We start from the raw sequence: 27,194 nt of genomic DNA, 5'->3' as shown, positions 1-27,194 counted from the left end.
CTTAAGTGGGCTGTAGTCGAGAAGTTTCATGGCTACTTACTTGGTCTTGGTTTGAAGTGATTACAGATAATAATCCGCTTTGTCACTTGCAAACTTCCAAGTTGGGAGCGATTGAGCAGAGATGGGTAGCTCAGCTGTCTGTCTTCAACTTTGAAGTGAAGTACAGGCCAGGCAATAGTAATGCTGCAGCTGATGCTCTGTCTAGGCAGGAGTTTGCAGGGGAGCCTGAAACTGATTGTGTAGCGATTTGCAGTGTGTTAAGTCGAGGTAAAGCCTTGAAACCTGAACTTGCTTTGAAGGGACTTGATTGCTGCAGGTTAAGGCAAATCCGTGCACTGGAGGCAGGAGAAGCTGTCACTAGTCTCCAAGGGAACACTCATATGCTTCCTGGATACACTAGGGAACAGCTGGTCGAGTTTCAGAAAAGTGACCCTGTTCTTGGTGAGTTTAGAGGGTTCTGGGACAGGAAAAAGAGACCATTTCACCTGGAAAGAAAGTCTCTGTTCAAGTCAAGCCAATTTTATTTGTATAGCGCCTTTCACAACACACATCGTTTCAAAGCAGCTTTACAGAAAATCATCTTTATTAGACGATAAAACTGTAATGTCTATAATGTCGATGAATCATCATTGTGTAATTTAGATAAAATAAGATTCTTAATCGTGTTTAAAAATAATCAAATAATAATTGTATTAATAACCCCAGTGAGCAAGCTGTAGGCGACTGTGGCAAGGAACACAAAACTCCATAAGATGTAGATTAATGGAGAAAAATAACCTTGGGAGAAATCACTGTGGGGGCCAGTTCCCCTCTGACTAACATTATGAATATAATGCCAATATTGCTTATGTATAGTTAAAATCATGGTTTAAAATTATTAAACTAAGTGTTAAGGGTCAGTGTTTAAACATCGATTGTGTTTGAACTAAGATTAATGACCAATATCTTTGAAGTCCATCTTGATTAATTGCAGAAGTTCACATAGAAGCAATTGTCCTTGTTAATTGGCTGATGAAGGCTTTTGTTGGCAATAGTTAGTCTATGCATTCCATTTCAAGATCGTAGTCCATCAATAGACCGAGGTGATGCAGGTTGGAGTTGGCATCAGTTCATCCTCTGAAGTCCATCATAATAGACTGAAGTGATGTATGGCTGGCACCGGCTGCATTTAGTCATCATCATTCAGCGACATGTAGCAGTGGAGTCCAACACGAAGCAGGAATGGAGCTGGATCCAGCCGGTTCTGGTGACCTCAGGATAGGAGTCCCGAGGTTGAGACATGGAAACAAATAAAATAATATAAGCATAGATGCCATTAAAGTTATTGCAGAGTTAGAGATCATGCTCAATGTTTGTGGTTTCTGGTTCCGGCAGACCCAACTAAAGCAGCCTACTTGTGGGTTGGAGGATAAATTAGGTGTATGCCTGGCTAAACAGATGAGTCTTTAGTCTAGACTTAAACTGAGAGAGAGTGTGTCTGCATCTCGAACAGTGTTTGGGAGACTATTCCATAGTTTAGGAGCCAAATATGAAAAGGATCTACCTCCTTTTGTGGATTTTGATATTCTAGGAACTATTAACAGGCCAGAATTTTGCGATCTTAATGAACGTGTTGGAATATAGCGTGGTAGAAGATCACTTAAGTACTGCGGAGATAGACCATTCAAAGCTTTGTACGTAGTTAACAGCATTTTTTAAATTTATACAGAATTTAACAGGTAGCCAATGTAACGATGATAAAATGGGGCTAATATGATCATATTTCTTGGTTCTTGTTAGCACTCTGGCTGCTGCATCATTCAATTTGAACCAATTGAATTTTATTTATTGATCTTGCTGGACATCCTCCCAGTAATGCATTACAATAATCTAGTCTTGAGGTCATGAACGCATGAATTCGTTTTTCGGCATCAGCAACAGAGAGCATGTGCCTTAATTTAGCAATATTTCTTAGGTGGGAGAATGCTGTTCAACAAACAATTGTAATTTGATTTTCAAAGGACAGATTGTTATCAAATATAACACCTAAGTTCTTCGCTGTTGAAGATGATGTAACAGTACATCCATCTAGAGTCAAATTATATTTTAGCGGCTTATTTTTAGAGTTTTTTGGTCCAATAATTAGAACCTCTGTTTTGTCAGAATTGAGTAGAAGGAAATTTCTGGCCATCCAATCTTTTATTTCATTGATACACTCTGCTAATTTTGAGAATTGTGAAATCTCATCAGGTTTTGAAGTAATATAAAGTTGTGTATCGTCAGCATAGCAGTGGAAACTTATTCCACGATTCCTGATAATATCTCCCAGGGGAAGCATATACATGGAGAAAAGCAGAGGCCCTAAAACTGTGACAGAGAAAGATTGAAGTTGCATGTGAGGAAAATTATTAGGCACTGTTTTCCGAGGTGCTATGACAGATGATTGCATAATTCCAATTTTATTTCTGATTATTTCAATTTTATCTGTAAAGAAATTCATGAAGTCATTACTCTTGAGCTGTGACATAATATCTGGTTCTGTTGAGGCTTTATTCCTAACCAATTTAGCCACAGTATTGAATAAACATCTAGGATTGTTGTGGTTATTTTCTATGAGTTTACTAAAATATGCTGACCTGGCAGCTTTTAGTGCCTGTCTGTAGCTACAGACAGTATCCTTCCAGGTGTAACCCAGGTTACTAAAAAGAGATTTTGCTGAAGTAAAGAAAAGAAAGAGACTAACACTCATGAACGTATGAACAGTTATTTTATTAAATATCTGTGGGGTAAAAAAATAAGAATACATAAATTAGAATTTAGGAAAAAAAGAGTGGTTTAACCTAATAAAGCAATGATTGGTCTAAATAGAGGAATGAGAGTTAGCCCGCCGGAGTGGGCGGAGTCAGCAGAATAGCGAGATGATGCAATGTCCCTTGCGAGAGGGAGAAGCAGCGAGCGCGATCCTGGAAGAGAAGAGAAAAGTTGAATTAGAGTGAACAAACTAGTAGTTGTATCATAGAAACAATAGAAAGAGATTTTGAAATAGAAACATAGATTCGGATATTGTGATAGATGATTTTGAGTGAATGTGAGACTGATTTTACATTACGTGCAGAGAATATGGGCCTAAAGTTGGGAGAGTTTGCCTTAAACTTGTCTAATCGAGAATTGAGTTCTCTTGGTAAGTGAAATTACTGAGTTCATTATTATTATTGAGGTTTTTTTTGTGTAAATGTTTGGTAAGAGATGTTCAAGCATCAAATCTGTGTGTTATATGCAGTTGAATGTATGTAAGAGAGAAAAAAAGCTGTGAAAGAGTCAATTTTCCGGTAAAAAAATAAATAAATACGATAATAAATAAACAAGTGATGTTTTAAAGTTAACATTTATTTTGAACAGTTAATGAGATGTAAATTTAATAGTTTTCGTCGTTTAATTGAGCTTGAGCAAACGGTCGAGTGTAACGCACATGTAAATTGAGCAGATGAGGCCTAGCGCGTCATTTGAAAACTTGCTCTTTGTATATGTATGTGAAGTTAATGTTAATGTTATAAGAAAAGTGAAGTTAGAAATGTTATGTGTTGTTTATATTCAGATTAAGTGTTGTAGTAATGTGTATTTTGTAGGAGAGTGTCTAATCGTATTTCTGGCCTTGTCTTTTTCAAGGTTGGGGTTTTTTTTCTCCCCTTTATTCCTTTTCTTGGGTTTTCTTTTTTGTCTTTGTCTGTTATTTTTTCTAATTTCTGAATTGGATGCTGCATTCCGGAACAATTGGACGAGTTGGAGAAGTTTGCACGTGTATTGTCCCTGCTTCACATCGAAAGAAGGAGAAACTGTGGCAAGCAGGAACTGGCGAGCCATGCCCATATAAGGATTGAACTGTGGATCAAAGAGTGAACAGTGTGGTAGGACTGAGCACATGTTTTTTTCTTTTCCTACTGAACTGTTAAGCAGAGCTGATTTTGCGGAAGAAGGATCTCGCGAAAGAACAGTGAATTGGAACTGAGAACTGGTAAAATCTCAAATCACATTGAGATTACTCTGAGCATTGAACTAATTTGATTGTGAATTTATTTTCTTTATTGTTGTTGTTCTGTTTCGAATTCCATTGTGATTATTTCTTTTGATTTATTGATTAAGTGTTTTATCTTTTCTATTTCTGGAAAACGAGAGTTGAAAACAAGGGGTAATTTAAAAGGTTAAAGTTGGAAGAACTATATTTAAATCAAATTAAGGGAGAAAAGGATTTTTTATTTTTTATTTAAATAGGTCAATTAGGAATAACTTGAATAAATAAGAAAATTTGATCTCATATTCGTATTAAATTAAAAGTTAATCGGGTGCAATTAGATTTAAACTAAATAGGGAACATAAATTTATAATAGATAAAAGGAAAAAAGGAGTTATACTTGGATTTTTGGAACAAGACTTTATTAATTTCTGATTTATTTTCTTATATGTGATGTAGTGATAGTTCGATTTCATTGTCTTCTACATATTTTCTTTTCTTTTATTCACTTGTTATTCCTCTAAATATATCTTACCTGTCCCCCAACGTAACCAGTGTTGTCACTGTATTCTTCTTGTTGCTGACACAGTCTCTTGAGCGAACTTTAGTCTTCTGATCGCTGGTCCATATATCAAAGCAGTGCCTTCCTTCACGCTCCTCTGTATCTCTTACTGATGAGAGTGAGGGTTGTACTCTTGCCACGACAAGGGTTACACATGCACCACGAAATACTTCTAATTTTGTATTTTTCCACATGCGCTCCATTTTCCGAGCTGCTCTCTTGAGAGCATGAGTGTGATCATTGTACCATGGTGCAGGGCTTATTTCTTTAATTTTCTTTAATCGAAGTGGGGCGACAATATCAAGGGTGCTAGAGAAGTCTGCATTTAAATTTTTTGTTATTTCATCAAGTTCTTCTGGGCTTTGGAGGTTATTGAGGTATGAGATAGATCTGGAAGATTATTAGTGACGCTATCTTTAGTGGTCGAAAGAATAGTTCTACCTGAACGATAGCGTGGTGTAAATTGAGTAACATTAGTTGATTGCAGCATACAAGAGACGAGGTAATGATCCGAAATGTCATCGCTCTGCTGCAGAATTTCTATATTATCAACATCAACTCCATATGAAAGAATTAAATCTAGCGTATGATTATGGCGATGAGTTGGTCCGGTTACATTTTGTCTGACTCCAAGAGAGTTGAGAATATCAATAAATGCTGAATGTTGAAGTCACCAACAATTAAGGCTCTATCTACAGTAACTACAAGATCTGATAAAAAATTAGCAAATTCACTAAGGAAATCAGAATAAGGCCCGGGTGATCTATACACTGTAACAAGGTTAAAAGACGACAGAGATTTTTTATTAATATTTGACGGTGTCACATTAAGCATTATTAGTTCAAAAGACTTACATTTATATCCTGTCCTCTGAGTAACACCAAAAACTTCTCTGTAAATTGTAGCAATACCTCCTCCTCGACCCTTCAGACGAGGCTCATGTTTATAACAATAACCTGGGGGAGTAGATTCATTTAAACTAATATATTCATCCGGTTTAAGCCAGGTTTCAGTCAAACAGAGTGCATCCAATCTATGATCTGTAATCATTTCATTGACAATTAGTACTTTGGTCGAAAGAGATCTAATGTTTAGTAGCCCTATTTTTATTTGATGTGTATTTTTAATTTGTTTGTTTTGTTCAAGTTTGACTTTTAATCAAATTTTTTCTAAATTATTTAGTGAGTGTTTGGTAGTTCGGGGAACAGACACAGTCTCTATGAGATATCTAGGTGATACAGTCTCTATGTGTTGTAGTTTATGTGACCTGTGTGACGTCTCAAGGCAGCTAGCAGACGTTCAGATTAACCAGTTTGTCTGCTTCCTGACCTGGGCCCCAGTTAGTCAATTACTGTCATTATTAAGACTATGAGCCAAATTACTAGAGAGGAGAGCGGCACCTTCCCTGGAGGGATGGAGTCCGTCTCTCTTTAGCAGGTCAGGTCTACCCCAAAAACTCTTCCAATTGTCTATAAATCCTAAAATCCTAAAACCGGACATCGTTAGCGCCGACATGGATAACAATTTTAGAAAATCTACGTTTAGCATTAGCCAGCACTTGTAAATTTGATTTGATGTCAGACGCTCTGGCCCCCGAAATGCAATTAACAATAGTGGCTGGAGTCTCTATTTCCACGTTCCTTACAATAGAATCACCAATAACAAGGGCTGTTTCACTATGATTCTCAGTGGGTGTATCACTGAGTGGGGAGAATTGATTGGAAACCCTAACAGGAACGGGAGAGAGGTGTCTCTTTGCTGAGCGAGTATGCTGCCGAGACGTCACCCAAATGCCCTTCTGCAGGGGCTCTATAGCCGGAACTAAAGTGTGTATGTTGCTCTCTGTACTGCCCGCATCCGAAACAGTATCTACCGGCTTCTATTTCTCACTGACCTCTACTAGCGTTCGGATGCAAGTCTCTAACTCATTAACCTTCTCCGTCAGCCTGACTAATACCGTACATTTATCACAAGTGAATCCCTCAATGCTGAGGGAGGAGGCTATTGTAAACATGTGACATGCAATGCAGGAACAAATAACATGAGCGGATGCCATGACTTACCGCAAATTGTTTGTTGTTCCTGAGTGGTGAGGGTTTGAGATTGATGTGAATCCCTCACGCAATTGTTTGTTGTGGTGGTGGTCTTGATAAGCGGTGCTTTGAGATCGATGCAATAATCTGAGGAGAAAAAAAAACGGGTGCACGCTGAAAAAATGCACACAGTTTAATTGCGATGAAAATAGAATGCGGATGCAGGTGGAATATGCGTGCAGTTGAATCGTGATAAGAGAATATTACGGGAAGACCCGATGCGTGCTTAAAAATGGCAGATGTTTAAGGATTAAAGGCTGAAAACAGATATATAAGCGATGCTAAAAAAAACTAGCAGGCTACAAACACAGACTCTAGCTAGGTGCCAGCAGCAACCGGTAAAATACACGCAGATGAAACAGGAGAAAAGTGGAATAACCTGAAACGCGGTAAAATGACAAAGGATATAACTATGAACGATAACTATAACGATGAACGTTTGAGAATAAGAATAAGCAATGCTAAGCGGGCCACAAACAAACTCTTGTGCAGCGTGAGTGCCTCCTGAAGCAGAGGAGCCTAATAAGAGAACAGAATGGGTTGCTGTATCGAGTGGTTGTCGCATTTGGGCTGAGGCATCTTGGTAAGGATACAACGCTGACACTTCTTTGCCAATTCCTCCACATCCTCATGCATACCAGGCCAAAAACACCTCTGCTTCAACAACCCCAAGGTCTGTTCGATGCCCTGGTGCCCCATATCGTCATGCACGCTCCGCAGCACTTGTACCTTTAAACACCCCGGCAACAACAGTTGCCAGCAGCTCTCCTCAGAAGGGTTGTCTTGTTGGGGTTGTTGAAGCAGAGGTGTTTTTGGCCTGGTATGCATGAGGATGTGGAGGAATGGGCAAAGAAGTGCCAGCGTTGTATCCTTACCAAGATGCCTCAGCCCAAAGTCTGTGCCCCGGTGAGAGCATTTTTGGCTTCGATTGCAGTGGACTTTACAGTCCTAGAGCCGGCTTCTGATGGGCGTGAAAAAGTTTTGGTTGTTACCGACATTTTCACAAAGTGTACACAGGCTTTTCCCACCAAAGACCAAAAGGCCGATACCACTGCAAAAACCCTGTTAAAGGACTGGTTTATGAAGTACGGTGTCCCTGAGAGGTTGCACTCCGATCAAGGTCGAAACTTTGAGAGTGAAATAATTGCTGAGCTGTGCAGACTATATGGTGTCAAGAAGACATATATCATATATGTGACAGGGAATACTGTAAAAGTCATTGTTGTTTTAGCTCCTACAGTGTAAATTTTACTAGAAAACTGCCACGATACATACAATGCGCAACATAAAAATTATTTAGCAAAAATGTAGGTATAGTAATGTGTATGGATGTGCCCGAAGCCTAATACCTTATTCAGAAAGGCATGAATAATGACTTCAAAACGAATAATGGATTCATCTTAATAATATAAAAAAATATACTTATGACTGATTATCCAAGAAGCACAAGGATAAAGCGGCATTTTAAATAAACATATCCAAAATTACAATGAATTTATGAATCTGTGCAACCAATATTTCTAAAGTGTAAACCTTATGAATGAAAATGCGCACGTTGTGATTTCAGACCGGATGGGCGCAGTCTCAACTCCGTTTGCAGTCTGTGTTAAATGTGAACATCTGGATAGCTTAACTAGTGTAACATTAATTAAGATACAACATAATTTACAAGTTCCACTTCTTGAAATGTCTGTTAATGTATCACATGAGTCACATTATTTATAGCCTAAATTCCTGACCTGAACTGAGGATTTCATGTCGCAGCTTGTCTATCTGTCTCTTAAAGTTGACAACATTTATTTCCACATGAGCGATTAAGGTAATTAACTTGACAAGATGTATTTTATAAAAAAATTATATTAAATAAATCAGTTAAAATGCTCCATAAATGTTTAAATGCTCAATAGAGTAGCCTATTCATCTCTTAGGAATATTCCTCCTTGCGTAAAACGAAGAAACTGAAGCATGCTCCGTCTTTTTTAATTCCTGATAGACTTTCACCTGTTTGTAGGCTATATTGATTTTTATTTTATTTAGTTTGAATTTGTATTTATTATTCACGGCAAAATGTGTGCTTGATATTTCACATTTTGCTTGACAGCTCTTGCCTTCAGAATAATGTTGTTATAATGCACAGACAAACAAAAATTCTGTTTCATGCAGATTTTAATATCAGAAATACCAGGAGAAACCACAACATATTCCACAGTTAATGTAGCCTGAAATTAAAAAATAAATGAGTGTTTCATTTAGTTTTGATGCACTTCTGGTTTAAGCCCCACCCACACCAAGTTTATTCTGAATACAGAGAAAGATACAGATCATTTTGTCACATGAAAAGATACAGATACAAATACAGATAATGGCTTCGCTGCACACCACTAATGTGATTCTATGAGACAAAGTCTATACTAAATAATAATAAAACCCAACTGAGATCTCCAGTTAGTCTCCTGAGCTGTGATTTGAGGTAGAATTCATGTCCATAGCACAAACGGTTGGGGCGAGTTCTGCACTGTAGTTTAAAGGGGATCTATTATACAAAATTCACTTTTACATGGTGTTTGTACATAAATGTGAGTTGGCAGTGTGTGTACACAACCACCCTACAATATTAAAAGTCCACCCACTCCACTTTCTTATATTTCTATTAATCAAAAACAGTGTGTCAAAATGAATGGTTTTCATTTCTGCTCTAAAGTGACGTCACGTTAGAGCAGGCCTCGCCCATGACTGGTGACGGAGATGGGATCTCCTTAGTGATCTACACACAGTCCGCCATTTTTTTCTGCAATGGAGCAGATAAAGTGAGAAGAATAATGTCTCAGCTTCGTAAGTGTCATAAGTGTTCTGTTGTTGGCTGTAAAAGTGAACCTAAGAGTCTTCATGTACTCCCGTTATCAGAGCCACTGAAACGCAGTGGACAAGTTTTGTTTTTGAAATGTGCCCCAAAACATGCAAAAATTTTGTTTGTTTGTTTGTGCAAATCAATTTACACCGGACTGCTTTGTGAATGAGTGTCAATATAAAGCAGGATTTTCGAAGTGTTTTATTCTCAAGCATGGATTAGGACCAACTGTTCATGTTCCATGCTGTAGTGACTGTCATCGGTAAGTCTCTTCTTTTTATATAAATGTTTTTAAAAGCAGTTTCTGTGAAACTTGCTAAATAAACATTAGCTACCAATACTATGTACATTTTTAACTAAATATTAATAACAACTTTTTTTGGCAATTTTGTCGCTTGTGAAAAATCTGCCTGAAGTAATGTGGGGCAGAGAGTAGACTTTCTTTTTTTTGACACTATTCACAAGCTGTAAAGACACAGCCCTCTTCCTGAAAGGGGGAGGGGAAGCAGCAGCTCATTCGCATTAACAGAGACACACACGAAAACCACGTGTTTTTGATTCCACCCAAAAAGAGGCATATAAAATATGGTATAATAAATGATCCATGGGGTATTTTGAGCAGAAAATTCACAGATACATTCTGGGGACACCTGAGACTTATAGTACATCTTGTAAAAAGGGGCATAATGGGTAATAATACTTGAGAGTTTGTTCAAATCCCTAATCCTAAATTTTATAAATAGTAATACTGATGATTGTTTTAGAGCTAGCATCAAACTAGATTTTTCCTCTGATATTCAGTTGTAGGCTTCATTTTCAATATATAACCACTCATACCTGTCAACACTCCCGTTTTTCCCGGGAGTCTCCCGTATTTCACATCTATCTCAAACCCCACCGTTTTGTTATTTCTGCCAGATCTTGTATGAAATGTATCCTACTCACTCAATCGACACATCATACAAATTTCAACCCATTTGTGACCTCAACCTGGCAATCTACAACCCAGTTGCTCTGTTGATATCTGAGCAAGTAGTAGATGCAGGAAGTTGAATCAAGCATCACTGGTAGATGGGAGGAGAAGACTCAGCTGGTGCTCCGATGAAAAATCAAAAGATACATGTAAATTTAAAAACAGCTGGAAGGAATAATTTCATTTCATATCTCGAATCCATATCGACAATACCCATGCCTCAAGGGCCTCATTCATGAAATGTTTGTAAATATATGAGTACATTTGTAATGATTTGCACGTAAATTGGACATTCCAGAAAACATTCCGCCTGATTCACATTTGATTTGCACTCCCCAGAGTTTTTAGTAAAACGTGCATATGTAAGTAAATTCCATACATTCCTAAATAGTGGCTGTGTGCAAGTTTATAATCACATAATAAAATAGGGATATGTGCTTCACTTTAAAGGCTTAAAACTTATGAATGACATGAAAAAATATGTTTGAAATATCTAAATATATTTATGGTTAACTTTAGTCTTGGAACATTTACACTGTTGTTTTCAGAACAAACATTACATTATATTATATTATATTATATTATATTATATTATATTATATTATATGCAATATTATATTATATGCAATAGTAAAATATTTCTGTCCTAAATCCTTTCACTTCCACTTTATTTTAAGTCTCTCCGATTAATCACACAAATCCTTATTTCTCATAAAGGAAGACCTTTGAGATTCCGTTTCTTCATTTTATCATCTCCACAGAAATAGATTAAGCGGCTTTGTGTCACTGCATGTCATTAACACTGCATGTATGAAATGACCAGAAATCAGGAAGATTTGCCATTACATTATCGATAAATAAAGGTTTAAGACAAGTTTATACCTCATTTATATTTATCCGGGAGTTTGGCATGAGCCTCTGCAGATGAGAAGCTGTTCATCTTCACGCTCAATTCATGAGCTGCTCTAGTTGACATCCATGGTGTTGGTTAGTGAGAATCTCTGAGTTCAGCAAAATGAGACGCACAAACTCGCTGTTCATGGAATTTATATATTGGCATATTTGGACATTAAAATGTGATTGGAATTTGAAGTGCGCAATAATCTCGGTTATTTGAGATAAATCAAATCAGACAATTATTTAATAATCACAACAGGCCTAATGTCAGTGTTGTCTCTTTTCTTCGGAATTGCTATTTAGAATGTCGAGGTTGTCTAGCAGTTTGTTGTGTCGAAGAAGCGACACTAGGGGTCTCTATTGAGAGCCTCGTGCATTTCTGAACTTGAGAAAAGGCCAATGAGAATTTGGCAGACAGAATTTGCATGTCCCTCCCCCAGACATACGGGTATAAAGGGAGGGAAATATACATCTGTCCATTCAGGTTTTGCACTGAGGAGCCGAGAATGAGGTTCCCCCATAACAGTGGCTCGGTTCAGCATCGTGGCTGGGAGGACACAACGTCTCGCTCCCTTCCCTGTAACGGAGGTTACAACAGTAACCTAGACATTCCGAAGAATAGTGTCGAAGAAGCGACACTAGAGGTCCATATTCAATCCTGCTGTGTGCTGAACCGTGTACGTGCGCTGCTGATGCAGGCGCGGGCAGGCAGTTGCGTGCTAAAGCAACAGGCTTCGTCAGACTGCATGTACCCTTCTCTAACGCCCCATAAAATCATCATAAACCTTTTAGGTTCCGGGAATCCCGAAGGGGGGAACAAAGCGATGTGTCAAGCATGGGAGCAGGCCGTGCCTTTTCTCTCTCTATGTTTCTCGCGTAGTCAAAGCGGCTGGGGCCATCTTAAAGCTATCACATGCATCGGGGAAGGCGTTCTTTTCCAACTCCTATTCTTTCAGGGGGTAAAGGCCCTGCGGAGACAACCAACTGCCCAGGCTGGGGGGAGGTAAAGAGTGGCGAGATACGTCACATGGGTTTTCAGGCCACATGTGGGAATGGCATGATGGTAGATCCTACCTGCTGTGAGGGAGGTGTTGCTTCAACACGGTGACTGGGGGACAGTGGGGACTGCCCACGGGAGATGCGGGTCCACCCATAGGGGGACCGTACCGTGGAAAATACAAAAAGGGGTATTAATCCACACAGGGGCCTATCCTGTGGAGCACCTATTCCAGTACAGAGTAGTTTCAGTACCCATAGTGGGTCTAGTCAGGGAATTCCTACACTGAATTCGTAGACCAGAGGGCTAGGGAGGAGTCATCCAGGGAGCCGAGTTGGTGGGGTCTCCTGGGATAAGAGTGCATGTTATAGCATCAGTGGAGGGGAAAGGCGCTAGGTGCAAGCGGTATACCTGGTCAGTTTTTCCGTGTTACCAAGTTCTACTGGCTGTGACCTGAGAAAACACAGGGCAAGACCGACTCAACCCGAGATTGTAAAATCTCGTAAAGGTATTGGGTGTTGCCCAGCCCGCTGCTCTGCATATGTCTGCTAGGGAGGTGCCGTTGCCCAGTGCCCACGAGGATGCCACACTTCTTGTCGAGTGTGTTTGAACCCGCAAGGGGGCAGGCATGGCCTGGGTGTGATAGGCCAATGCTATGGCATCAACAACCCAGTGGGAAAGCTTCTGTTTGGAGACAGCGTTCCCTTTCCGCTGTCCACTAAAGCAGACAAAGAGCTGCTCAGAACATCTAAAGCTCTGCGTGTGATCCACTTAAGTAATCAAAGCACACACCAGACACAGCAATGAAAAGGCTGGATCTGCCTCCTCCCGGGGCAGCGCTTGCATGTTCACTACTTTGTCCCTGAAGGGGGTCATAGGAACCTTGGGCACGTAGCCCGGTCGCAGTCTTAGGATGACTTAAGTGTCTGCCGGACCAAACTCCAGGCAGGTGTCGCTGACAGAGAACGCTTGCAGGTCCCCAACCCTCTTGATGGAAGCGAGCGCGATCAGGAGGGCCGTCTTCAAGGAGAGGGCTTTGAGCTCAACTGATTCTAGCGGCTCGAAGGGGGATCTCTGAAGGCCCGTGAGGACCATTGAGAGATCCCAGGTGGGGAACAGGCTTGGCCGGGGAGGGTTCAACCTCCGGGCGCCTCTAAGGAACCTGATAATCAAGTCGTGCTTACCCAAGGACTTGCTGTCCACTGCATCGTGGTTGGCTGCAATAGTGGCAACATACACCTTCAAGGTGGAGGGGGACAGCCTCCCCTCCAAACTCTCCTGCAGAAATGAGAGCACTGACCCGACCACGCACCTCTGTGGGTCTTCGGACCGTAAAGAACACCAATTTGCAAACAAGAACCACTTTAGAGGGTAAAGTTACCTGGTAGAGGGAGCTCTGGCTTGGTTGATCGTATCTATGATGGCAGGTGGTAGGCCACTTAGATCTTCCACATCCCGTCCATGGGCCAGACGTGAAGGTTTCAGAGGTCTGGGTGCGGAAGCCAGAGGGTGCCCTGTCCATGAGAAAGAAGGTCCTTCCTCAGGGGAATTCGCCAGGAAGGGGCTGTCGTGAGGAGCACGAGATCCGAGAACCGAGTCCGAATGGGCCAGAAGGGGGCCAAGTGACTTGTTCCTCGTCCACCCTGACCTTGCACAGCACCCATGCCAGAAGGCTCACTGGGGGAAATGCGTACTTTCCCCCGAGGCCAGCTGTGTGCCAGCAAGTCTGTCCCGAGGGGAGCCTCCGTTAGGGAGTACCAGAGCGGGCAGTGGGAGGACTCCTGGGAAGTGAACAGGTCTATCTGTGCTTTGCCGAACAGTTCCCAAATCTGCTGGACCGCCTGGGGGTGGAGCCTCCACTCTCCACTGAGCGTACCTTGTCATGCCGTGTTGAAATTGCCCGGGATGTGAGTGGCGCGCAGCGATCCGAGTTGCTGCTGGCTCCAAAGGAGGAGATGGTAGGCGAGTTGTGATGAGAGAGCACGCTGCCTTGGCGATTTATGTATGATATCATCAAGACGTGCTTGCCCCGATTTAGTGGAAGAAACCTCTGCAGGGCAAGGAATACAGCCAGCAACTCTAGGCAGTTGATGTGCCAATGCAGCGGGGGCCCTTTCCATTAGCCAGCAGCTGCTTGGAGGCATCTGTGGTGACCAGAACACGTCAGGACACCTGCTGTAGGGGGACTCCTGTCCGCAGATAAAAGAGGTCTGTCCAGGGGTTGAAAGTCTGTTGGCAGGTGGGGGTGATGGACACACGGTGCATGCCACGGCGCCATGACCATCTCTGGACTCAAGTCTGGAGCCAGTGCTGAAGTGGTCTCATATGCATCAACCCCAGTGGCATGACCACCATGGAGGATTCCATATGCCCCAGGAGCCTCTGGAATTGTTTTAGAGGAACCACCGTGCCTGGCTTGAACAAGGTGAGGCATTTCATCACTGACTGCGCATTCTCGTTGGTGAGGCGTGCTGTCATTGAAACTTAGTCTAACTCCATGCTGAGAAAAGAGATGCTCTGAACCAGGATGAGCTTGCTTTTTTCCCAGTTGACCTGAAGCCCTAGACGGCTGAGGTGCCTGAGCACCTGGTCCCTGTGGGCACACGGTAACTCTCGAGAGTAGGCCAGGATGAGCCAGTCATCGAGGTAGTTGAGTATGTGGATGCCCACTTCCCTTAGCGGGGCAAGAGCTGCCTCTGCAACCTTCGTGAAGATGCGAGGGGACCGGGACATGTACAAGGGTAGGTCCTTGTACTGATATGCCTGTCCGTCGAACACGAACCAAAGAAAGGATCGGTGTCGAGGCAAGATAGAGACGTGGGTGTATGCATCCTTCAGGTCTACCGCTGTGAATCAATCTTGATGCCAGACGCAAGTTAGAATGTGTCTTTGCTTGAGCATTTTGAACGGGAGTTAGTGCAAGGCCAAGTCCAAGTCCAAGATCAGTCATAAGCCGCTGCCTTTCTTGGGTATGATGACAGGCTGTAGAAACCCTTCTTCATCTCGGCTGGAGGGACAGGCTCTATCATGTCATTTGAGTAAAAGGGTCTCTATCTCTGCATGCAGAGTGTCGGCGTCTTCGCTGTGCACCGAGGTAAAGCGGATACCGCCGAAAGGGTGCGGGGGCCAGGCGAACTGAATCGCTTAGCCGAGTCAGAAGGTCCTGGCCAACCTGCGTGACGGGTTGGGAAGTGAAAGCCACTCTTCCAAGCTCCGTGCGAGAGGCACTAAAGGGACAATCGTTTTCAACTAACCCAGCGAGGCTTCGCAGCGGGGCGGAGCAGGTAGTGTGGCGTCGGGAAGCAGAAGCGCCTCTCGAGGCTCTGGTGCTGAGAGAAGACTCAAAGCACTTACCTTACTCCACACACCCAGCAGGGGGCGGGTTAGTGACTGAGGAGGAGTTCCCGTGTAGGCATCCTCTGGACTCGTCAGAGCGGGGGGCATTCGACACTGGGGCTGAAAGCTGGGCCCAGGTTGGGGCAGAGCTGCCTGTTTTCTGGAAGCCGCGGGAGGACTCCCTCGGCGAGCAGATGGAGCACGGCCCGCCATCTAGCCATGAAGGATGTGGGGAGGACAGAGGGTTCCAGTCCAACCCTACGCTGACGGCGGCCAGGGCAAGCATGTCGGCCATCTGGGCATCAGTCTCAGAATGGGCGTGCAAACCCGAGGGCGGCAGTCCAATCGTGTCTTCCTCCGATGCAGTGGTGAGCTCATCATCCAGCTTGGGGGGCTCAGGGTGGTAAGCAGACTGGCCATGAGGCGAGCCGCTGTCACCCCGAGCCAGGACGGAAGTCAACGAGCGTGGCGGGTGGTTGCTGGGGATCTACTTGGCAAATCCGAGCCCGCTGCCATCCCTAAATAGCCTCCATCGGCAGCCGGGTCATCCTCAATCCCGTGGGAAGAAGGAGCGACGTGGGGGGCGGCTGGAGTGGCATTCCTCTTTAGTGAGAACAAGAACCATCCACAAAAGCTGCCTCAGTGTGATCGCTGCCCAGACACACGAGGCTGCGTCTGTGACCATCAGGAGTGGATAGAACTCGACCACATCCAGGAACTACACAGGGGCGGAAGGGCATCTTTATAAAGACGCATCCTGTGTATTGTTCTTTTAGAGAAAATAAACTCTTTTAGGGAAAATATTCTCTTTTAGAAGCGCCCAGGGGCAAAGATGCACTGTTGTGCAGAGTAGGAGAAAGCCGCTGATATGTGCTGTAGATCCAACAGCATACGCTCTGTAGAGATGAATGGAATGGAACAGTCAGTGAATACAGCTCGCTGATCACACAACCGCTCGCCTCCGAAGGAAAAATCTGAATGGACAGATGCATATTTCCCTCCCTTTATACCCATATGTCCAGGGGAGGAACATGCAAATTCTGTCTGCCAATTTCTCATTGGCCTTTTCTCAAGTTCAGAGATGAACAAGGATCTCAAGAGAGACCCCTAGTGTCGATTCTTCGACACAACGTCGAAGTGAGCGACAGACAGGGAACTTGTGATATCCTGCATGCTGTTGTGATGAGTTTTAGTTTGAAAGCATATTTAGCACTTATAACTTGCCAAACAAATCAGAGATGTTGTCTTTTTTTGTAGTGAAAAAGAAATGTAACACGGTTGAATAATTAATTTAATTTTTAATCAATTCAAGTATAAGTAGGCTACTATAATTTAATTTATTTATAAAAATTGGAAAAATTTACTAAAGTACTGAAACGAGAGTAGTTTTTTAAATCTTTTACTTTACACCTATTAAGGGACAGGGTTAGGATCTACAGTGTAATAACAGATTTAATGACATGAGTTACAATGTAACAACTTGTGTGTACACAATAAGCACTTTGAATCAAAAGTTTTTTTTTTTTATACAAGTACATAGTATTTTAAGATGCCTGCTTAAAAGTGGGTTGGATTTAGGGTTAGAAAGAAGGGTGAAAAGAACACATTTGTTTGTAATGTTTTGACTGCGATTTTGTCAAATATGTGTTCCTGGATAAACAATTCTATTGGTCCTGGAACAACAACATGTCCTACTTAGAAAAAATGGCATTCACAATTGTCATTTAATCTAACGTGCTCCTATTAGATGTTGGCAACCAAACCAAAGATTTGCATTCAGTACTCAAGGAGGAGTATTACAGGTGTACGTAATTAAGGGAAAGGATCAAACTCTTCACAATTTCAGAAGGAGAAACACATTGTATGAGTTAGTAGATTTAACATTTAAGTTTCTATAGTGGCATTCATTTAGTCTTTAGAGGTCATAGGGTTTGATATGTATGCAAGTCTCAGCAAGAGGGACTGAAAACATTTCAATATAACATTTCCATCCATGATGGAAAAAATGATGAATTAGTCCATTTTAATGTGCCTCCATTTCTCTCTGCCAGGGTGTATCAAGGCTACATTTGACATTGCATTCTTTCTCTCTGTCTCTATCTCTTCTCTCATCCAATCACTCGCTTAGTGCTTAGACAGGAGACGGAGTTCACGGCCAATCCTAGGACATTGAGCGGGGTGACAGAGAGACGATTCAGTGCATGAGGAGAGCTGTGATCAAGCATTCAGATTAAAGTATTCTCTCCTGCCCGAGGACAGCTCTCCATACTCAACCTCTCTTGAACAATCTGCGTGTGTATTTGTGTCAATATAGGAGTGGGGGAAGACTCCTTCCATCTTTGAGGTCACTGCCATCCAGCTTTGACATCAATGGAACTGTTTCAGTTTTCATTCAGCCGCTTCATTCAAGAATACAATAGGGAACTTAAACAACAGCTGTGGACGTGACTGCTACGAGTTTGGAAGTAAACAAGTCAACCGTGGTTGCCAATAACTGTAAAGAACAACACAGAGTGCAGAAGAACAGCTCATTTAATTGTTCATTTCACAAGTATGAAAATGTAATTTAATAAAGCAAGAGAAGGGTTGCTTACAGCATGAAATAATAATTTACTGACAGAAGAAGAGTTTTTACGCTTGTATGACATTAGTAGCTCTAAAAACCTAGATTTACTGTGTAAAAAATACCCACTTTTCAATCTCGATGACATGGAGGAAGATGAGTGTTTAAATGAATTTCGTGTGAGAAAATGTGATTTGCCATTCCTAATGGTTTAATTGCCCATCTGTATGGCCCTGTAGGTAGGTTTGAATTACTTTCCATGTTTGAAAACATTGTTTTTACCCTTACAGTTAATAAAAAAAATATAATAAAAAATATTTTAACAGAGGGAAAGCAGCATGACTCTGGGATGCTGACAGAATCTGGACTGTTACCACTGCTGGAGCATCATGCTGTGTCGGAGGATGGTCAGTCTATGTTTTGGTACGGGGACCCAGCATACCCACTGCGTGTGCACCTGCAGAGCCCATATAGAATTGTTCACCTCACCCCCCAAATGCAGACATACAACAAAAGTATGAATGAAGTCAGAGTGCCTGCGGAATGGTTGTTAGCAGACAGCAAATTACTTAAAGTTCATGGACTTCAAAAATAATTAAAGAACTGGGCTGAGTAGTGTTGGCAAACTGCATGTGGTACATTCAATGCTTTAAGAAATGCACTTACTTGTCTGTATGGTAATCAGACACTCATTCCTCCACACATTCAAGACTATTTTTTGATAATGTGTAGCTCTGTAACGATTGAGGACTGAGGCTGACAAAGGTTGAGGATCCAAGTGCAGTTAACTTTATTTAAACGAATGGAAACAAACAGAGATGAACAAACAAAACTACCATGATGGGCAAAAATGAAAACAAAACACGAAAACACTGGAACTGGGAACACAGGCATGGGAATGAACATCACCTACATACAACCACGTTCACAAACAATCAACGAGAGACAGGGACTGAACCAAAAACCAGGGTATATATACATGAACATAGAACTAAGGGGACAATGAACAAACAGAACACCAAACAAGATAACAAGATGACAAACAGAAGCCAATGGCAAACTTAACGAGGGCACGTGAAAACAATGAACAGTGAACACGAGGGCTGACAGGAAGACTAAGGAGGTACAAGGGTGACAAAAGTGAAAACTAAGGAATAACAAAAGTGACAAAATTACAAACAAAGGGCAACAGTGAGACAAGACAGGGTAACCGTTACATAGACCCCCCCTCAAGGATCGGATACCAGACGATAAACAAAAACGGGAAGAACAAATGACCAATGACTGGGGGCACAAAGGGCAGACAGGCAGTCCAGGGGGCAACGAGGGGCAGACAGGCAGTCCGGGGGGCAACGAGGGGCAGACAGGCAGTCCAGGGAGCAACGAGGGGCAGACAGGCAGTCCACAGGGGGCACGAGGGACACAGAGACAGACCAAGGAGGGCGAGAGGGCAGATAAGCAGTCTCTGGGGGTGTGTGCTGGGAACCAGGTCGGGTGGCCTGGGGAGCTTCCACCGGGTAGGGGCGGGTTTAGGTGGACTGAGAGATGGCCGCAGAGCAGGGGCCGGTTCAGGGCACCTGGGAGGTGGCCACAGGACAGAGGCCGGTTTAGATGGCCCGGGAGCTGGCCACTTGGCAAGGACAAGGACCGGGTCAGGGGGCCTGGGAGGAGGCCACTGGACAGGGACTGGGTCAGGGGGCCTGGGAAGAGGCCACACTAAGGGGACAGGTTTGAATGGCCCGGGAGCTGGCCACAAGGCAAGGGCCGGTTCAGGGAACCTGGGAGGTGGCCACAGGACAGGGACAGGTCTAGGAGGCCTGGGAGGCAGCCTCAGGACAGGGACAGGTCCCGGAGGCAGAGCTGAGAGGGGCTCTGGAGACGGAGCTGAGGGGGGCTCTGGAGGCTCATGAGGCGGAGCTGAGGGGGGCTCTGGAGGCTCAGCCATAGGAGGCTCAGGAGACGGAGCTGAGGAAGGCTCAGGAGACGGAGCAGAGGAAGGCCTAGGAGGTGGAGCCGAGGATGTCTCAGGAGGTGGAGCCGAGGGCGGTGGCGCCGTAGGCAGTTCTAGAGGCGGAGGCATGGAAGGCTCTGGGGACGGAGGCATGGAAGGCTCTGGGGACGGAGCTGAGGAAGGCTCAGGAGACGGAGCCGCAGGAGGCTCTGGAGGCGGAGCCGCAGGAGGCTCTGGAGGCAGAGCCGTAGGAGGCTCTGGAGGCAGAGCCGTAGGAGGCTCTGGAGGAGGCTCTGAAGGCAGAGCCGTAGGAGGCTCTGGAGGAGGCTCGGAAGGCAGAGCCGTGGATGGTTCGAGAGACTTGAGGGGTGGAGCCCTGGGAGGCTCGAGAGGCTTGAGGGGCGGAGCCCTGGAAGGCTCGAGAGGCTTGAGGGGCAGAGCCCTGGAAGGCTTGAGGGGCGGAGCCCTGGAAGGCTCGAGAGGCTTGAGGGGCGGAGCCCTGGAAGGCTCGAGAGGCTTGAGGGGCGGAGCCCTGGAAGGCTCGAGAGGCGAAGCCCTGGAAGGCTCGAGAGGCTTGAGGGGCAGAGCCCTGGAGGGCTCGAGAGGCTTGAGGGGCGGAGCCCTGGAAGGCTCGAGAGGCTTGAGGGGCGGAGCCCTGGAAGGCTCGAGGGGCTTGTGTGGCGGAGCCCTGGAAGGCTCGAGAGGCTTGAGGGGCGGAGCCCTGGAAGGCTCGAGGGGCTTGAGGGGCGTAGCCCTGGAAGGCTTGAGAGGCTTGAGGGGCGGAGCCCTGGAAGGCTCGAGGGGCTTGAGGGGCGGAGCCCTGGAAGGCTCGAGAGGCTTGAGGGGCGGAGCCCTGGAAGGCTCGAGAGGCTTGAGGGCCGGAGCTCTGGAAAGCTCGGAAGGCGGAGCTCTGGAAAGCTCGGGAGGCGGAGCTCTGGAAGGCTCAGGAAGCTCAGAAGGCGGGGCTCTGGAAAGCTCGGAAGGCGGAGCTCTGGAAAGCTCGGGAAACTCGGAAGGCGGAGCTCTGGAAAGCTCGGGAAACTCGGAAGGCGGAGCTCTGGAAAGCTCGGGAGGAGGAGCCCTGGAAGACTCGAGAGACTTGAGAGACTTGGGAGGCGCTGGCTCTAGGACAGGCTCGACCACTGGCGCTGGCTCTGGGACGGTCCTGGCTACTGGCGCTGGCTCTTGGATGGTCACGGCCACTGGCACTGGCTCTTGGACGGTCACGGCTACTGGCGCTGGCTCTTGGACGGTCACGGCTACTGGCGCTGGCTCTTGGACGGTCACGGCTACTGGCGCTGGCTCTTGGACGGTCGAGGCTTCAGGCACTGGCTCAGGGACGATCGAGGCTACTGGCACGGGGACGGGCGAGGGCTCAGGTTCACTCACCGTGGCTGACGAGGACTCAGGCTCGCTCACAGTGACATGCGTGGGCTCTAGCTCGCTCACCGTGACATGCGCGGGCTCTAGCTCGCAGACCGGGGCAGGCGCGGGCCGGGAGGCGGAAGCCCGTCTTCTCTCCCTCCTCCGGGCAGACGAAGTGGGCCGCGCTGGCTCATGGAAGGCGACTGGCGATGCTGGAACGCTGTTCCTCGTCGGCGTGACTTCAGGCTCGCTGGCCGTGGCAGGCGTAGGCTCTGGCTCGCAGACCGGGGCAGGCGTGAACGGGGAGCCGCACAACAGCAAGGTTAACTCCAGGAAGTCGCGGAGAGTCCAGCCGCGTGATGCTGGCGGCAGCCGCTCCTTCAGCCAGCCACTCAGGTTTTCCCTGAAGAAGACCACCAGGGAGGAGTCTGAGAAGTCCGCAACAGCCGCCAGTTTAAGGAAGTCGCGGACGTGGGCCTCAATAGGACGGTCCTCTTGCCTCAGGCAGAGCAGGTGGTATCTGGCGCGTAATACTGCTGGATCCATGGTGTGGTCTTTCGTTCTGTAACGATTGAGGACTGAGGCTGACAAAGGTTGAGGATCCAAGTGCAGTTAACTTTATTTAAACGAATGGAAACAAACAGAGATGAACAAACAAAACTACCACGATGGGCAAAAGTGAAAACTAAGGAATAACAAAAGTGACAAAATTACAAACAAAGGGCAACAGTGAGACAAGACAGGGTAACCGTTACAAGCTCACACGTACACATACAATTTGCACATTAAACACTATATACATAATTTTGTTAAATAAATTACACATCTGTACATATTCACACACACACACACACACACACACAAACTCTTTAGCCATATTTGCATATAAAGAATGTTGCATTAATTGCAATGAAAAAAGAATGTGACACCTGTACATTTGTTCATAGATTTTATATTGTATTATTATCAAGAGAGCATTTGTACATTAAAATGTGTTATGACATCATAAATAAATGTGTACGATGTGTATTAAATGTGTAAAAAACTCTCTTTATTTCTTCTGTTTCTTTGACATGCGTGCTGCTGCTGAAGTAGTATAGCCTGCATTGCCCGCATTTGCTGCTGCTGGTTTTGCATTAGCTGCATCATTGCCATCATCTGCCTTTGTGACTCTTGTGCTGCCTTTGCTTTCTCTTCAATCTGTATTTTTTTCAATTCCAACTCCTTTTCCCTCAGCTCCCACTCAGCCTGTCCTCTCTCCCTCAAAAACCCATTGGCGTCATTCCCACTTCTCCTTTTACGTTTGCTGGTTCTACAATTATGTCCCTTGTCACTTAGCCTCCTGGTGGTCTGACTCACCCTCTCCATGGCCCTCTTCCTTGCTTCCTCTGCTTCATATTCCTCCTATTCTCATCACTCCCTCTGTTTTCCTCTGCTGCCATTTCTTTCTCTGTTATTTCTTCAATGAGCTCATCAAGCTTTGTTGTTTCTGCTGATGTGCCACTACCTCTCATCTTTGTTATTTTTGTTCTTGTATTTCATCTGTATTAAGTGAAATCCCTCCCTCACAGAGCTCTGTGAAACTTTAAATGTAATACCTTGGAAGCTATTTAATGTATCCGCAATGGCAGACCAGGCTTTGCCCTTCTCAACACTCCCTTTCTTGGACCTGTATGGTTCTGTCAGTAGGATTTTTCTACAGAGAAGTGTATCACCTATGTCCCTGTCCACTCCGTAGGGGCTCTGAATAACATAAACATGGACTTGCTAGCTCATACATGAATCAGAATCCCATAATTACCTGTGTAGCTGGTTAACTTATTTTAACCAACATTGGATACTTTATAGATGTTTGAGGAGGATCTTTGGCTTCTTTAATAAAATCAGAATTGAATTCACTATAAAATCACTAAAGCTGCATATGGACATACACTTTCGACAACAACCCCCAAATGGATAAATATTATCACATTCAAATAAAGTGAAAGATTTCAGCAAAAGTAGGCATGACACCATCAGTCAAAATTTAGCATGGAGTCGCCTAGTGAGATGCCGGCTTTAGCATCACTAGACAACCCAACAGTTAACCAATATAACATCGATTCTCCTAACCCATCTGATTGACAGCAGAAGTGCGATTTGTAGCCTGGAGCCATCCATTAAGGCAACTTATCTTGAGCAATAAACTCTGTGAGCCAAAGCCCAGAGGGGAGCTAATCGACTGTTCCACTGGGGGCCCCTTGAGGCTCCTGAGCATTATGTCAAGGCCATGTATAATTTACACTCATTAGTGATCACGTGCCACAATTTCACACTACAGTAGGGGGACAAAGAGGTAAGTGGAGTTCACTTGTACTAACTAAATGTCAATGCCATCAATCAGTGTCATTCTGAATGGTTTAAAGACCCCATGAAATTACTTAACGAGCGCTTTCCTGTGTTGATGTTTTCCTTAATGAAACAGGAAGTTGGGTGGGTCAGATGGAAGGTCTTGTCCCTTTTTAAAGTCCCTTTTTTAGTTTATACCATGATTTGCTTCTTGCTAGTTGAAGGCAGGTGATATTTATAATTCAGGGGAAGGGACAGTCTCATTCTATTTGAGTGCCATGTGAGAGCAAGATGTGTCATTAAAGAGATATTTTACTGAAACAAGTGTTGTAAGACATCTGACTTGTCTCTGTGACAGCTCTAGACTCTGTAAACAGCAAGCAAAAATGTGTCAGCGAACCGTGGACAATGATGTTTGGTTTCATTTGATAATGTTTAAAATCTCAAAATTATTATTCTCTCTGGTTGCCATTCAGTCTTGGTCGGGCTCACGCTGGGTCTTTTTCATGTGATTTCGCCTTTGACACTGGTTCAGATGACAGTGAGCATTTTTGATAAATGCGAAGAGATTCAGCAGCTCGCCCTTATTTCTCCCGCACCTGGCTCACCACTTGCATGTGAAGTCTCCATTTTCCGTACAGTAAATCTGCTTCTGTGTTTATTATGCCCAGGAAATCTGTTGCGCGTAATGAATACGCGTGCACTGCTCCATACAAGTTTCTGTGCTAGGATGTGCAGTTGAGTAGAGCGTGTACCTCCTGTAAATTTATATATCCTAATTTTAGCCACAGAAAGTGGGGAAAAACTTTTGTGAAGTTTTAGGAAGTGAAAAAAAGGATACTGCATTAATTGCGTTAACATTTTTTCGTGCATTAAAAAGTAAACTCTTAATTGCAGAAATAAACGCATTCCCCAGCCCTACTTTAAATAATTTAAAATAAGTTATATTAATATAATCAAACTTAAATTTTATTTTTAAAAACTATTAAGATGCAGGGCCATTGTCACGGTTTGAGGAAGGTTCCAAACGCAGAAGGCCAGTTGATCATAAGCATAAAAAGCAAACAAAAATTCATACCAGGGAGAAAACCAACAAACTAAAACAAAACCAAGACAGGACCAACTGAACAACTGAAACAAGATTTTGTACTGTCTCCTGTATGGTTAGTGTCTTAGCCAGTTATTTATTTGCTCTAAAATAACCAATACCAGACACAGGGATATAACCAGGAAAAAAATGTATTAAAACACAAATGGGCTTTTAACCAAAAACACAGTATGGATGAAAATAAATTCAGTAAAGAGATAAAAGAAAAACAGATAAATGGCATTAAATCAAATACCTCACAGCCTTTTTTCCCTCTTCACATACTCTGAGTACTGTCAAATGAACACCTAGTTGAATCTCAAACAGAATGATTCCAGCTCACATTTTCACAAATAATAAACTAACTCTATATTATCCCCACACTTTATCAGTCAAAATGGAGAATACCCCTTAATTCACTCAAATTTCAACTAAACAGTCAAAACATACAAACTTAGACATGGGCCCACACGCTCACTCACACCCCACTCGTTTGGAGCAGGCCTGAACATAGCTCGGGATCGGTGTGGCCTTGAAAAAACACAAATTGGCCCCTTTGCTCTGAAAACAAACAAAATTAAAGTTATCAGTTACCTCAATATCCAGGGTTGAACCGATGTCCAGCGAACAGTGGTGAAATTGCCATTGATTTCACTCCCTTGCTGCCAGAGGACCAACTGAGCTCACAGTGCTCGACGGGCTATCTGGTGTTGTTCAGATCCGTGGTCCATGTAAATTCTGCAAGTCTCGCTCTGATTGTGTTGATTAAAGCATACTGTAGATTCTTAGCAGATGTGAGCACTGTCTCGTGTTAAAGTCTCTCAAATACTCAACAAACTCTTCCACTTCAAACAGTCTCTCACTCTCTTCACCAAGTCTTCATATACATCGCCACTCTCAACACTCGTTGCTAATAAAAGCACGGGATGTACAGTTATGTCAACGTGTGTGAAATATCACGCACAGTTGTTTCATGGCCCAAAACATCATTAAAACCTTGTTCTCTCTTTACAGCAATCTTTTTTCTCCTCTCCTTATTCAGTCTCTCTCCCCATCTTTCCCACTCAGACTCTCTCACACTCCTTTTCCCTCACGCCTCCTCCATAGAGTTACCACAAGCACACTTGTCTGTCAGTAACATATCCAATCACCAGACAGCAACCTAACTTGCTAGGCATAAACCACATTGCTCCATTGTACACTTCCACCAAACTCCTCGGGAAGAGGAATTTCTTAAAGAGATATAACACCCGTTTCCCCACAACCCTCCATACAACTTATAAAAATATATATATATATACTCAAAATCATTTATAGGGGTTACACTAACAAACAGGACAGACTGACAAAAGTGCACATGGAACAACACAATGACAAGACAATGGAGCACATGGCAATGAAGCCATCAATAGCCATGCGCTCCAACAAAAGACAAGACCTGACATGAGCACATGGCAAGAGAACCGAAACCGAACCTGAAGCCATGCGCTCATGAAGACAAGACATACAGTATAGCATGTTTGTCTGGATCCCGAGACAGAAACAAGACCGAACCTGACTGAAGAGTGAGGATCCAGACACCACGCTCTGAACATGGAACACAGACTAGATAGAAGAGCACGTGGCAAGAAAAACAGCCATGTGCTGTGTGCTCACACAGAGCCACAGAACATAAGTGTCAGGATCCTGTCACCACACTAAACATGACTGACAAAGGTGACAGGATCCTGACACCTATAACATACATTGACTTTGACAATGGGGGGACCTTGGAGTCAAAAAGGATCTGAACCACTGAGTTAGATTTGATCAATATTTTTATTTTTATTAAGTCATCTTGTGACCCCTTGGAAGCTTGCCATAGGGGGGCCCGGCCCCCTGGTTGGGAATCTTTACATAGATGTCATAGCTGACAGACATTGACCACATGCCTCAAAATTTTATTTCATACTTAAATGTTTCAATATGCTTTAAAATTACACAATAACTACGTCTTTTTTTTTTTTTTTTCAGCAAAAAAACATGTCCTTGTAATTATTTCTATATTCATTCATACTGTAGTGTGTTTTTTTAGTTAACAGACAAAACAGCTATTGACAGTGCAGTTGTAAAGGGAACATTTTTCAATGCCCCACTTCTAGGGATGGAGACATTTCTACTGTCATTTTCCTCTAGTACTTCAGGGTAATTCTTCTCACCCCTCTAT

The 27,194-nt window shown here is 43.8% G+C and overlaps 1 long non-coding RNA gene across 1 annotated transcript; it reads right to left on the bottom strand.

The window, feature by feature from the left end:
- Positions 1–505: 505 nt before the first annotated feature.
- LOC127656609 (uncharacterized) lies at positions 506–26,072 on the bottom strand. The gene is made up of 3 exons (XR_007972187.1): positions 25,583–26,072; positions 6,614–6,730; positions 506–1,243 (listed from the first exon to the last, which is right to left on the bottom strand). It is a non-coding gene; the product is annotated as an uncharacterized LOC127656609 (long non-coding RNA).
- Between the last annotated feature and the right edge of the window lie 1,122 nt (positions 26,073–27,194).

The sequence above is a fragment of the Xyrauchen texanus genome, chromosome 16 (genome assembly GCF_025860055.1).
Source record: "Xyrauchen texanus isolate HMW12.3.18 chromosome 16, RBS_HiC_50CHRs, whole genome shotgun sequence".
In the NCBI taxonomy this organism is placed as follows: Eukaryota; Metazoa; Chordata; class Actinopteri; order Cypriniformes; family Catostomidae; genus Xyrauchen; species Xyrauchen texanus.
This window is presented reverse-complemented; position numbering and strand designations above follow the sequence as displayed.